General features: G+C 41.9%; 1 protein-coding gene and 1 long non-coding RNA gene across 2 annotated transcripts in view; one reads left to right on the forward strand and one right to left on the reverse strand.

Annotated features, from left to right (window-relative positions):
• The window catches only part of ANO4 (anoctamin 4), a 322,929-nt gene that overhangs the window by 38,696 nt on the left and 269,113 nt on the right, over positions 1 to 15,120 (forward strand). The gene's annotated exons all lie outside the window — the stretch shown is intronic.
• Positions 620 to 15,120, reverse strand: part of LOC127042744 (uncharacterized) — a 439,524-nt gene continuing 425,023 nt past the window's right edge. Inside the window, exon 2 of the long non-coding RNA XR_007772045.1 lies at positions 620 to 848. This is a non-coding gene — a long non-coding RNA (uncharacterized LOC127042744). The remainder of the gene's footprint in view (positions 849 to 15,120) is intronic.

The raw sequence follows: 15,120 nt of genomic DNA on the forward strand, positions 1-15,120 counted from the left end.
TTACTTTGTTTAAGAGCCTTTGGTGAGGGACCTTGTCAAAGGCTTTCAGAAAGTCCAAGTTCACTATATCCATTGGATCACCCTTGTCCATGTGTTTTTTGACCTCTTCAAAGAATTCTTCTCATAAGAACCCAAGGAGTGCAGGTCTGTGTCATGGTATAATTCCCCATTCTGAACCTTAGCGTCCAAAAGATGGGGTACCAGCATGAATTCCTCTAAGCTCAATTACCAGCTTAGTACTTGTAGTGCTGCCACCAACCAGGAATGCCAGTGCCTGGTACACTCTGGTCCCCCCCAAAACCTTGCCCAGGGACCCCCAAGACCCAGTCCCTCTGGATCTTAACACAAGGAAAGTAAACCCTTTCCCTCACCGTTGCCTCTCCCAGGCCTCCCCTCCCTGGGTTACCCTGGAAGATCACTGTGATTCAAACTTGAATCTTAAAACAGAGAGGAAAATCCATCTTCCCCTCCCAGACTCTCCCTGAGAGAGAAAGTAATCCTAACATAGAGAGAAAATTGCCTCTCTCTCCCCCTTCCCACCTTTCTCCCCACCAATTCCCTGGTGAATCCAGACCCAGTCCCCTGGGGACTCACCAGAAAAAAAAAAAAACAATCAGGCTTTTTAAACAAGAAAAGCTTTTAATTAAAGAAAAAAAACAGTAAAAATTATCTTTGTAAATTTAAGAGGGAATATGTTACAGGGTCTTACAGCTATAGACACTGGGAATACCCTCCCAGCCTAAGTATACAAGTACAAATTAAAATCCTTCCAGCCAAATACACATTTGAACTCCTTCCAGCCAAATACACATTTGCAAATAAAGAAAACAAACATAAGCTTAGCTCACCTCATCTATCCAGTACTCACTATTTTAAACTTAGCCTGTATTGGAGAGATTGGAGAGAAACCTGGTTGCATGTCCGGTCCCTTTGAGCCCCCAGAGTGAACAACAACCAAAAACTAACAGCACACACAAAACTTCCATCCCTCAAGATTTGAAAGTATCCTGTCCCCTGATTGGTCCTCTGGTCAGGTGACAGCCAGGCTCACTGGACTTGTTAACCCTTTACAGGCAAAAGAGACATGAAGTACTCCTGTTCTGTTAACGCTTACTTATCTGTATATGACAGTCTGGAAGGGCCCTCAATAGGTTATCTAGTTCAGTCCCCTGCACTCAAGGCAGGACTAATTAATAACTAGACCATTCCTGACAAATGTTTGTCATGCCTCACCTATCCATTAGATAAGTGAGGCATGATTTCCCTTAACAAAAGCCGTGTTTACTCTTCCCCAACAAATCATGTTCCTCTATGTGTCTGATAATTTTAGAGATAAGGTAGGTTAGGTAATAAAATTTCTGATAATTCTGTTCTTTACTATAGTTTCAACCAATCTGCCTAGTACTGAAGGTAGGCTGACTGGCCTGCAATTGCCAGAATTACCTCTGGAGCCTTCTAAAAAAATTGGTGTCACATTAGCTGTCCTCCTGTCATGTATCCTTTCTCTGAAGCATCAGAGATGGCCATGTCTGAGGATAGGACACTGCACAGGGTGGGCCAGTGCTTTGAGGAGATACTGTGGATTCTGTTTCTCGGGTGTTTGGTCGGGTCTTTCTCATATGTTCAGGGTCTAAGTGATTGCCATATTCAGCATCGGGAAGGTATTTTCCTGAAGGTCAGATTGGCAGGGGCCTTGGCGAAGGGAGGGATGAGGGAAGTTGTGCCTTCCTCTGCAGCATGGGGCACTTTGCTAGGATCATCTGGTTATATCTCACTTAATCAATTCCCTGCCATTACATGTGTCTTAAGCATTAGTGCCCCTCAGTTCCTCCTGTTCTTAGTTTAGTTGGTATAATACTTTGGTCTAATTTTGGTTTGTGAGCTTAATGGGGAGGTGGCAGGGTAATGTTTAGTGGTCAGACTGGATGATATGATGGTCCCATCTGGCCTTGAACTCTGTGACTTTCTACCATTTCCATCCTGCAGATCCTTGCAGTCTCACTGCTAATCTGCGTTTTGCATCTTTAGTGGAATGACTCAGTTAAAATGTATTTTTCTTTTTCTCTCTATATAGTGCTCGCCTTCAAATCTGTGCAGACCTGAAGAAGAGCTTCTTATAGCTTGAAAGCTTGTCTCTTTCACTAACAGAAGTTGGTCCTATAAAAGATACTGTTTCTCACTCCTGAACTCTCTAATGTTCTGTAACCAACATGGCTACAACAATACTGCAAACAATAATGTTTCAAATTGATACATTTTTATGTACAATTTAGCATTTAGCATGGACCAAAAAAAAGTCAGAATTTAAAAAAACCAAAAACAACCCAAAACAAGCCCTACCATTAACCATGAGCAGTTTACGTATTTTTAAACAGAACTGTCTTTTCTACACTAGCTGCTAAGGAACATGTTACATCATTCTCTTCCCAGGGTAGACAATTCCTTTGAATTCTTTTCACAAAAGTCTCTCACTATAGTGTTCAAATTTCTATTGGCAAGCTTTACTGATGATGTCTACACATGGAATTGTTCCTTATTAACTGTGTCTGATTAACTGTACCTGTTCAGCCGCCAATGTGGACATTCTTATTGTGGAATATGAATGCCTGCTTCCTGTTTATTTTAACTCAGTGCATTAAATTAAACAGGAACAAGGCCCTCTTATTTTGGAACACATAGCATTAATCAGGATCAATTAATTTTGAAAAACTCCATATGTAGACAAGGTGACTAATGGCATTGTTTATGGCAGTTTCCTAGAACGATTAATTATAATAGCTATTTGAAGCCATAACCAGAATTTTGGAACTTCTGTTTTTCTTCATCCCTTCTTGTTTAGGGTACTATGTGGATCCAATGTGATTAGTAATTGTATAATTTCTAGAAAAAAAATTCCACTGTAGGCTCTCTCACAACACAAATCTTTGTTCTGGTATATTTGTCTATTGTATTTCTAACAGATTAAAGGTTAACCCTTAAAAAATAGAGGGCATCGAAGTGCTTACATGTCATATATTTCTGAGTGATCTGAAGTAACAGATTAAGTAAGTGAGCAGCAGGATGAATTTAAAGAAATGTTTTCCCTTTCTTGGAAAACCATTTGAACTCTTTCCTTCTTTAAGATTTTTGTCTCTTATATGCAATACTCTCTCAGCTTGTGCTTTGAAAATACATTTTGAAAGAACAATAAAAAGGATAGGACCATGGGGGCCAATCCAGTTCTGCAAGATGCCAATAATTTGGTCAACATTAAAGTTCATTAGATGGAGTCAATTTCAAGAGTTTGATCAGTTTTGTCTTTGATGTTTAGCGATGTGAAGTCTTTTATTATGGTTTCTGCTGTGAAGTAGAACCCAGAACATGATTCTCTTGCCAGGACTATCCTGAACTTACAATGAATATTATACAAAATAGAACAAGGGCCTAGACTTTTTATAACATTCTGTTTTAACAATGATTTAGGCTTTTTACATTGATCACAATGCATCAATGTCTAAAAGCCTTTAGGTTTATTTTCTTACATTTGGAGGATGGATCTAGCTGTTAAGAAGTCATCTTGTTGACAGTGAAAAATCTCAAAATTTTATCCACGCTACTCAAGAATGGGTATGGAGTAGTTCTCACCTTCTGCCAGGCTAAATATTTGAAATTTTGTTTGGAATTCACCTTTAACATTTCTGCTGAGCACTGTACTAAGGGTAACTTCCCCGCCTCCTATTTTAACATAAACATTGTTCCATTTTCAGCTTTCACCAAGAGGAATATAAATATTCCCATCTTTGATTCAACCTGTGTAGTCTATAGAGGTCCTTTCTTTTCCTTGCATTTGAAATTATCTAAGCATTTTGAAAAGTTACATATTTGAAAGGCTTATTTGAGTAAGCCAATGTAAATTCAATAGTCATTAAAGGCCTGCTGTCCTTACTTGATGCTGCATGTGACTGTGATTAATTTGTTTGCCCCCATTTAGATGTCATCAGCCTTTGTTGCTGGTAGTTGAGTGATAAGCAACAGTGACAGCTATTATGTGTTCAGGAATAGCTTACTCAGACTGCAGCATAATGACCTGTTCTATTAAGAGAGAATGTTGGTCTGGACTCTAAAGCTATCATTTACTATTGTGAAAAAATATTATGGATTCTTTAACTTTCACCAGAAAAAGGTAGGTAGACTTCAGTTTGACATCTGATCAAAAGGACAGCATCCCTGTAGCGCAGCAGTTGTCTGCAGTATAGGGTGATCAGCCAGCAAATGTGAAAAATCGGGACAGGGGATGTGGGGTAATAGGAGTCTATATCAGAAAAAGACTCAAAAATTGGGACTGTCCCTATAAAATTGGGACATCTGGTCACTCTACTGCAGTAGGCACTGAACTATAGGTTTGGCATTGACTGATTGTGAGGTACCAATCACCACTTTCGGGCAAAATTACTTCTGGGTCTTTAAGAAAAGCCCCCAATATTTTGATTTCAACCAGATTATCTCCTGAGCATCTGTTCTAGGTTTAATACAGATATGAGGATAAATGCTTTATAAAGAGGGTTGGAAAATATTTTATGGCCTATTAGTGGATTTGTTTTATTAGCAAAGCTTTCAAATCTTTATAATTAGGTAAGTAATTGGAACAAAATAGAATATTCTGTTTCATTAATTGGTGATCTTTTAAGAGGTGTAATTGCTTCACCTGCTATGCTGTTTGTATTCCTATATTGTTAGCAATAATTTGCTTCAATTTCTTGTATAATGAACTCTTCATTAATATGGCGTTATATGTAACCACGACAGCTCAGAGGCATACAAAAATATTCTTTATAGTAACTAAATGTTAATGATCAACTTCCCAATTTAAAATGCAGCATTCAGTTGAGACTTCAGTTTGATTTTTAGCAATAATATGTCAATCCACGAAGAAATAAATTTTGAGCTATGGAAACAAATAGGAAGTGAAGGCTACAGGGCCAGAGACTAAACAAGATAAATTATTTCTGATAAGATCTTTTAGACGTGCGGTAAGTGCACTATGCATGTGACGCGTGGTCTAAACCCTGAAAGGGCTGCCATTCCTGAAAACTAGTGTGAATATCAACATATAGTTTCCTTAAAACACCTGAGAGATGGGGAAACAGGCTAATCCTTAAAGGTTTCAAGTTTTATTTTATTCAAATCGTGTATGCCAAAGTTTTTTTTTTTTTAATCAGAAACAAGCAATATATTTTGGACCACCTCTGGCAGGGAATCCCCAATACGTTTTTTAAAAAAAACCCTAAAAGAAGGAATTTTTTGAGGAGCCCCAGGTTGGGGTCTTCAGAAGCTGTGGAAGAACTTGCTTGTGCCCTTCCTTAATTTACTGAAAAAGAAGAGTACTTAAAAAACAAAACAAACTCAAAAACTCCATTTAAAAAAAGCATGGAAGTAACAAGACATACAGTAACTCCTCACTTAATGTCATCTCAGTTAACATTGTTTCGTTGTTAAGTTGCTGATCAATTAGAGAACATGCTTGTTTAAAGTTGCGCAGTGCTCCTGTCATAAACAGATAGTTAAGGGTTAATATCTCTTTTACCTGTAAAGGGTTAACTAACAGGGAACCAAAAACACCTGACCAGAGGACCAATCAGGAAACGAGATACTTTCAAATCTCGGTGGAGGGAAGCCTTTGTTTGTGTTTTATGGGTTTTGCTTTGTTCTCTCTGGGTCCTGAAAGGGACTAGACGTGCAACCAGGTTTCTTGCCAATCTCCCTGCTACAGTCTCTTATATATTCAGAATAGTGAGTATTAAGTAGAAAGGCGGTTATAGTCTTTTGATTGTCTTCTGTATTTGCAAATGTGTAGCTTGCTGGAAGTATTTTAAATTCTATGTTGCTGGGGGGAGGCTTTTCTCTACTGTCTATAAGCTGAAAGACCCTGTAACTTTTACCATCTAAATTACAGAGGCAACATTTACTTTTTTCTTTCTTTTTAAGACCTGTTTGAGTTTTTTCTCCTTGTTGAGGCTCAAGGGAATTGAGTCTGTACTTACCAGGGAATTGGTGAGAGAAGGGAGGTGGGAAAGGTAGAATCCCTTTGTTAGATTCACGGAGCTTGAATCTGTCTATCTCTCCAGGATAGCCCAGGGAGAGAACGCCTGGAGGGGGAGAGAAGGGGCAGAAACAAACCTGATTTCTCTGTGTTGTGATTCAAGGAGTTTGAATCACAGTAATCTTCCAAGGTAACCCAGGGAGGGGAAGCCTGGGAGAGGCAATGGTGAGGGAAAGGGTTTACTTTCCTTGTGTTAAGATCCAGAGGGTCTGGGTCTTGTGGATCCCCGGGCAAGGTTTTGGGGGGGACCAGAGTGTACCAGGCACTGGAATTCCTGGTTGGTGGCAGCTTATCAGATTTAAGCTGGTAATTAACCTTAGAGGAATTCATGCTGGTACCCCATTTTTTTGGACTCTAAGGTTCAGATTGGGGAAATATACCATGACATGGTGGTAGAGGTGGGATAGATGGAATCCAAAAGCCAGTAAGATTATTATTTTTCTTTTCTCTCTGCTAGCTGTTTGTAAGCAGGAGAGAGGGTTTTTAAAACTACAACCAGAGAAATTTTTTTTTCCTTGCTCCTTTCTGGTTGTCCAGAGAGACTGCCTGAGGGCACACACATTAAGGTTTAACAAGGGTCTTTTGTTAAACAAAGCAGGCTTAAGTGGTCAGCAACAGAGTCCAGCAAAACACATCTGAAAATGAATGGGTTTTTTATTTCTTTTTACTTTACCGTGAAAGTCTAGAAAAAAAAAAGTTAGAAGACTCTGTTGCTAAGCAACCCCAAGGAGGCAACAGAGAAGCAGCAGTTCAGGCAATAAACACCAGAGGGTGCCCCAACACAAGAAATCAGAAACCATAAGGAGCAAGGACGCCCTGAAGCAGGACTGGGCAAGGCTACAAGCCATAGAGAGAGACAACGAACATAAGAGACGGATGGAACTTATTAATGCAAAAATAGCCAAGGAAGAGGCGGCCTACAAAAGAGAACAAGCAGCCAAAGAGGAAGCCTACAAAAGGTTACACGCAGCCAAACCAGGCAAGCTTCCTGACCCATTCCTGTTCCTGAGCCGTCCACAGAGGCCCTGTCTGCGTTACCAGAGACCCAGACAGAGGTAGTGGACCTGGATCCCCTGCCAACAACTGAAACAACCACAGTGCCTCCAGTCCCAGACCAGGAACTGGAAAAGCAAGCAGCACTGGAACCGTTGCCAGCACTAACGCCAGCGCTTGCAAACCCATCTTCAACCCCAACGCCAGAGGGCACCAGCGAGCCTGAACTGGCAAAAGCAGCAGACAACCATACCCAAGAGGCTCAGCCGGAGCCTGAAATACCCCCTGGTGCACCAGCGGAGAGCGGTTCACCAGCAACAAAAACAGCCCCATCACCTACATCGCTTCCAGAGGGACCAAGCCCAAGTCCACAGTCTAAGGAAGAACTGGTGTCTCCAGCCTCAAGGAAACAGTTCCAGACTGAGCAGGAAGCAGATGACAGCCTTCAGAAAGCTTGGGCGGCGACACGGAGCACCCCACCGCCTCTCAGCTCTTCTAATTGATCCCGGTTTGTTGTAGAACAAGGACTTTTATACAAGGAGACTCTTTCTGGTGGACACCAGGAAGACTGGCACCTGCAAAAAGAGTTGGTGGTTCCAGCTAAGTACCGGGGGAAGCTCTTAAGCTTAGCCCATGATCATCCCAGTGGCCATGCTGGGGTGAACAGAACCAAGGACCGGTTGGGGAAGTCCTTCCACTGGGAGGGGATGGGCAAGGACGTTGCCAAGTATGTCCGGTCTTGTGAGGTGTGCCAAAAAGTGGGAAAGCCCCAAGACCAGGTCAAGGCCCCTCTCCAGCCACTCCCCATAATTGAGGTCCCATTTCAGTGAATAGCTGTGGATATTCTGGATCCTTTCCCAAAAAAGACACCCAGAGGAAATACTGACTTTCGTGGACTTTGCTACCCGATGGCTGGAAGCAATAGCTCTAGGCAACACCAGGGCTAAAGCTGTGTGCCAGGCCATAACAGAATTTTTGCCAGGGTAGGTTGGCCCTCTGACATCCTTACAGATTCAGAATCTAATTTCCTGGCAGGAACCATGAAAGAACTGTGGGAAACTCATGGGGTGAATCACTTGGTTGCCACCCCTTACCACCATCAAACAAATGGCCTGGTCGAAAGGTTTAATGGAACTTTGGGGGCCATGATACGTAAATTCGTCAATAAACACTCCAATGACTGGGACCTAGTGTTGCAGCAGTTGCTTTTTGCCTACAGGGCTGTACCATATCCCAGTTTAGGGTTTTCACCGTTTGAACTTGTGTATGGCCACAAGGTTAAGGGGCTATTGCTGCTTCACCAACTGTAATGGGAGGGGTTTACGCCTTCTCCAGGAACTAACATTCTAGACTTTGTAAGCAACCTACAAAACACCCTCCAACACTCTTTAGCCCTCGCTAAAGAAAACCTAAAGGATGCTCAAAAAGAACAAAAGGCCTGGTATGATAGACATACCAGAAAGCGTTCCTTCAAGGTAGGAGACCAGGTTATGATCTTGAAGGCGCAACAGGCCCATAAGATGAAAGCATCATGGGAAGGGCCATTCACGGTCCAAGAGCGCCTGGGAGCTGTTAACTACCTCATAGCCTTTCCCAATTCCTCCCTAAAGCCCAGAGTTTACCATGTTAATTCTCTCAAGCCCTTTTATTCCAGAGACTTACAGGTTTCCCAATTTACAGCCCAGGGAGGAGATGACGCTGAGTGGCCTGAAGGGGTCTACTACAAAGAAAAAAGTGACGGTGGCATGGAAGAGGTGAACCTCTCCACCACCCTGGAATTTCTACAGCAGCAACAAATCAGGGAGCTGTGCACTAGCTTTGCCCCATTGTTCTCAGCAACCCCAGGACGGACTGAACGGGCATACCACTCCATTGACATAGGTAATGCTCGCCCAATTAGAACCCCGCCCTACTGGGTGTCTCCTCATGCCCAAGCTGCTATAGAACGGGAGATCCAAAACATGCTACAGATGGGTATAATACGCTCATCTACCAGTGCACGGGCATCTCCAGTGGTTCTGGTACCCAAACCCGATGGGGAAATACGCTTTTGCGTGGACTACCGTAAGCTAAATGCGGTAACTCGTCCAGACAACTATCCAATGCCACGCACCGATGAGCTATTGGAGAAGTTGGGACGTGCCCAGTTCATATCTACAATAGACTTAACCAAGGGGTACTGGCAAGTACCGCTAGATGAACCTGCCAAGGAAAGGTCAGCATTCATCACCCATGCGAGAGTGTATGAATTTAATGTGCTTCCTTTCGGGCTGTGAAATGCACCCGCCACCTTCCAAAGGCTGGTAGATGGTCTACTAGCAGGATTGGGAGAATATGCAGTTGCCTACCTCGATGATGTGGCCATTTTTCTGACTCCTGGCCCGAACACCTAGAACACCTGGAAAAAGTCTTTGAGCGCATCAGGCAGGCCGGACTAACTGTTAAGGCCAAAAAGTGTCAAATAGGCCAAAACAGAGTGACTTACCTGGGACACCAGGTGGGTCAAAAAACCATAAACCCCCTACAGGCCAAGGTGGATGCTATCCAAAAGTGGCCTGTCCCAAAGTCCAAGAAACAGGTCCAATCCTTCTTAGGCTTGGCCAGGTATTACAGGCGATTTGTACCACACTACAGCCAAATCACTGCCCCACTGACCGAACTGACCAAAAAGACCCAGCCAAATGCAGTTAAGTGTCAGAAAGCCTTTACCCAGCTTAAGGTGGCGCTTATGTCTGACCCTGTGTGAAGAGCCCCGGACTTTGACAAACCATTCCTAGTAACCACAGATGCATCTGAGCGTGGTATAGGAGCAGTTCTCATGCAGGAAGGACCGGATCACAACTTCCATCCTATCGTGTTTCTCAGCAAAAAACTGTCTAAGAGGGAAAGTCACTGGTCAGTCAGTGAAAAGGAATGCTACGCCATTGTGTACGCCCTGGAAAAGCTACTCCCATACGTTTGGGGACGGCGGTTCCAGCTACAAACCGACCATGCTGCACTAAAGTGGCTTCATACTGCCACGGGGAACAACAAGAAACTTCTTCGTTGGAGTTTAGCTCTCCAAGATTTTGATTTTGAAATTCAACACATTTCAGGAGCTTCTAACAAAGTAGCTGATGCACTCTCTCATGAAAGTTTCCCAAAATCCACTGGTTAAAATTTGTCCTTAAAATGTAAAAAGTCTTGTAGTTTACATACTTAGTAATTTATGTAAAGGTGCATGTGTTGTATTAATCTGTTTATTCTAAAGTTCTAGAAAAAAATCACCGCCAGTGATGTTTCCCACTGTCTGCGTGTCATAAACAGATAGTTAAGGGACTAGACGTGCAACCAGGTTTCTTGCCAATCTCTCTGCTACAGTCTCTTATATATTCAGAATAGTGAGTATTAAGTAAAAAGGCGGTTATAGTCTTTTGATTGTCTTCTGTATTTGCAAATGTGTAGTTTGCTGAAAGTATTTTAAATTGTATTTTGCTGGGGGGAGGCTTCTCTCTAGTGTCTATAAGCTGAAAGACCCTGTAACTTTTACCATCTAAATTACAGAGACAACTTTTACTTTGTTTTTTTTCTTTTTATTAAAAAGTTTTGCTTTTTAAGACCTGTTTGAGTTTTTTCTCCTTGTTGAGGCTCAAGGGAATTGAGTCTGTACTTACCAGGGAATTGGTGAGAGAAGGGAGGTGGGAAAGGTAGAATCCCTTTGTTAGATTCACAGAGCTTGAATCTGTCTATCTCTCCAGGATAGCCCAGGGAGAGAACGCCTGGAGGGGGAGAGAAGGGGCGGAAACAAACCTGATTTCTCTGTGTTGTGATTCAAGGAGTTTGAATCACAGTAATCTTCCAGGGTAACCCTGGGAGAGGCAATGGTGAGGGAAAGGGTTTACTTTCCTTGTGTTAAGATCCAGAGGGTCTGGGTCTTGTGGGTCCCCGGGCAAGGTGTTGGGGGGACCAGAGTGTACCAGGCACTGGAATTCCTGGTTGGTGGCAGCTTATCAGATCTAAGCTGGTAATTAACCTTAGAGGAATTCATGCTGGTACCCCATTTTTTGGACTCTAAGGTTCAGATTGGGGAAATATACCATGACAGCTCCCTTATAATGTTTTTTGGCAACCACCTGTTTGTCCACTGCTTGCGGAATGAGTAGCCAGTTGGAGCTAGCTGCTGGGGGCTTGGAACCAGGGTGGGCCAGCAGCCCCCCTAAGTTCCCTGTGCAGCAGCCGCCTAGCGGGCTATCAGTGGCTGGGCAGTTCAGCTTTCTCTCTCCCCCACTGCCATGTGCTGCTCCTGCCTTCTGCCTTGGAGCTGCTCCTGGGAGCCTCCTGCTTGCTGTGCTGGGGAGGAGGGGTGCTAATGTCAGAGTGTCCCCCTTTTCTTCTGCTCCTGCCCCCTACTCCTTTACCACATCTCCACAGAGCAGGGGGACACAGGATAGGGCTCAGGACAGAGGGAGCTTGCTGGCAGCAGCTGCTGTCTCAGCTTGCTGACCTACTTAAAAGGGCAGTGTTCTTAAGAGTATGGTCAGTGTACTTAAAGGGGTAAGGTGCATCTCTCTCTCTCACACACACATGATGTGTATCTCTGTCTCTCTGTCATGCTGTGTCTCCTCCCTCCATTCTTGCTGCCTTGTAGAGTGTGAGGCTACATTTAAAAACAATTGGTTAGATATATAAAATACACCTACACACACACACACATATATATATAAATCTTTTATCTGGAGAAAATTTTTTTCCCTGGTACCTAACCCCCCCCCCCCATTTACATTTATTCTTATGGGGAAATTGGATTATCTTAACTCTGTTTCCCTTAAAGTAGCATTTTTTCAGGAACATAACTACAATGTTAAATGAGGAGTTACTGTACTCAAATTCTTCCCTTCAATTTCCCTGCTTTTTGTTGTTTTTGTCTCCTTTTTCTGTACATAGTCTATCTAGATGACAAGATCTCTGGGGAATCTTGTATGCATACATCTCTAAAGGGCCTAGCCCTGTGTTGCTGCTACACTAAAAATAAACCATAATAAATTACCTGCGCTTATGGGTTTCTGGAGATGGATATCAACCTTTACCTTTTATTACTAACTTCACACAGTTAAAACACAAAAGCTGTATTTTATAGTGCAGCCTGTGCAGTGCTGCAGAATACTAATTTGCAGGGCTGGAAGAAGGGAGTGTCATGAAGATATGAACACATTAGCACAAACTTACACGCTGTATTCATGAAGAGTAGTTTCTGAAATACTGTAGTTTTAAAACTTTTGTCCTGTTTGGATTTTTTTTTTAATTGAACGTATCAAAAGAAACATTTCTTGGCTGGATACCCATTATAACCAAACAATTCAGAATGTATTAGCCAGCTGTTTAAAAAAAAGAAAAGTAACAAGACATTTTTAAGGACCGCATACTTCAAGTGGTGAAGCTATACTATATTGAATACCTGCACTTCTGCAACAGGATAACAAACTCAACTGTCACCAACAGACTCGTATCTCCCAGACAAACAGCTCCACTAGAGAGCGCTCTGACACACAAGCAACTTCCCTTAGTTGCTGAAGTAACAACCTTTAGTGAGTTTTTTCAAAAACTCCTGAGAGGTCCAGCATAACCCAAATTGGCAGCTGACCCTTAATCTATTTAAAAAACCAACCAAACAAACAAAAACTTCAGGAGATCATTCATGACCAAAACAAGGGTAATATTTCCTCCAAAAGAACACTGAACCATAGACTGGAACCTCTTGCCCCAATCCTGCATAGCACTTACATACACACTTAAGTGCTGTGCTGTATTGGAGCCTAAGCCATCATTGGCACCGAAATGTACTTGGAATTGAATAATGACCATCTTCTCAGATACCTCCCTTCAAACATTCTGAGACTGAGTAGTGGTCCTTGGCAAGCACTCTAACATCAAGAAATAGGTTCTTGAGGAAGAGGCTGGTTTCTAGGGCCAAAACAAGATATACCCTACAAATAATGTACTTTTAAGCCTAAATGATAGGATTTGTGCTCATAGTTAAATGTAGGTGCAAAATTGTGCATTCCCCCTCCCCCCACATCTCCCAAAGGAAGCTTCTTAGTATCATCCTTAAATAAAGAAAATACTTAGAAAATCATGATCTAATAAAAACAATCCCATTTAGACACATTTTTCTTGAAAAATCCTCTTAAAATGATACTTCTATGACATTTCTATAGCCCACAAAGACCTTCTCTCTAATGATATCTTAGAAAATCCTCTTTCTAGCTGTTTGTAGTTTTTCATTTTCTTTTTTGGATTTTTTAAATGAATTGAGTTCTTGGAAGGGGGCCTGGTTTGACAATCCTGGAGATCAGAAACTTTATCTGCAGAATTAGGTTTGTCACAATCTGCAACAGTACAAGCTTGATCATCCTGATTCTTGCTAATTACTATTGATTGCCTTCAGCCTAGACTGGATTTAAATTTAGGACTCAGAAGTGAAAGTCTATTACCAATTCTATCCTCTTCCATTTTGTAGAACTTCAGAAGTGGCTATAAAGGATTCCTTATGAGGAAGAAATTCAAGATGGCAGCTATGAATTGGCAATTTGATTTTGTTTAAACCATGATGTTTTTCCTGGAATTCCACTAAACTTTTCAGTTTTCTATTCCCCTCCCCCCGCCCCACAATTCAGAACCCACTTCACCCATTGAGAGAACGTGTCAGCAATTTCAAATACCATTTCTACAAGTCACAAAAGTGTGCAAAAAACTCAATTTTCACTATTCTAGAGTCCAGAGACTAGTTCAGTTTCATGCTGAATCAAACCATCTTGTGTAATGCTTAATAGGTCTGAAAGAAATCAAAGCATTTCCATATTGTGAACTGTTTTGATAACTGAGAATGTTTAAGAACATTTTACTAGATGCCCCAAAAGCCACAATCCCACATTTTGAAAAAGAAGGCTACATTGGTTTAAAAAAAAAAGTCTGGCTTGGAGGGGAAGTGAAAACAGCTATGTATCAAATTGCTTTGTAAATTCACTTTATAAATTTTAATATCAATTATAAACACAAGTGACTTTACTAAACTAAACTAATTTAAACCAATAACAAAACATTTTAAAATTTATTAACAAATCAAACAGTGAATTACTAATATTAAATGACCAAAAGTAGACATTCTATACATAAATGATCATGTTCACCTTCTGAAAGTAATTGTATAAGCAAGTATTCAATTAAATCTAAATAAAATGCAAGCCCCTATCTCTTTGATGGGGTTTTTTTTTCCTTCCACGAACATCCCATCCCAGAATGGCAGAAAGTAGACTACAAGAAAGAAAAAGCACCATGAGAGGGGAGGAAGAGAAAAGATGATGATATTGCTAGATTAGATAAAAGGAATATGGGAAGTGTTTGGCAGAGCCGCAGCCAGAAGCAGTGAAGAAGTATGGGTGGCAATACCATACCGTATGATGCCACCTTTACTTCTGCACTGCTATTGGCAGCAGCGCTGCCTTCAGAGCTGGGTGCCAGTCAGCAGACATCGCTCTCTGGCTGGGCAGCTCTGAACACAGAGCAGAGAGGGAGGCTGCTGGCTGGGCATCCAGCTCTGAAGGGAGTAATAAAATGTGGTCACTGGTCTAGTAACAGCTGACAAGTGGTTGCTCTTCAGTTTCTTCAGTAAGAATTTTAGGGGGAAATGTTTTGTGGCCTCTGCAAGTAGTCTCTTGTAACAAGTGGTGTCTCTTCTGACGTGGTTGCCAAGGCAGGTTTTACTGTATTTTAGTGAATTTGAAGCCTGGTATTTCTTTTATGGGGCTGGCAATCAACTGTTTGTTTGGTACATTAGTATTATCCCAGAATTCTTTCTAGTGTGCTTCAGGATTGAATGAGGCTGCTTTCAGAACTTGAGCCTGATCCCAAAAGGGTTTGCAAGATTTCCAGCATGTTGTTGGAAGGTTTTGGAGGTCCTCATGAATTGGGAGGCTCAGGCTGGCAATAGTTTGCTTGTACTCATGAGCTGTATAAGTATCTCTGGATCTTAGGTGCAGTGGGTATTTATTTTAATGTTCCAGTTAAATTCT

Source organism: Gopherus flavomarginatus, chromosome 1 (assembly GCF_025201925.1).
Source record: "Gopherus flavomarginatus isolate rGopFla2 chromosome 1, rGopFla2.mat.asm, whole genome shotgun sequence".
Lineage (NCBI taxonomy): Eukaryota > Metazoa > Chordata > Testudines > Testudinidae > Gopherus > Gopherus flavomarginatus.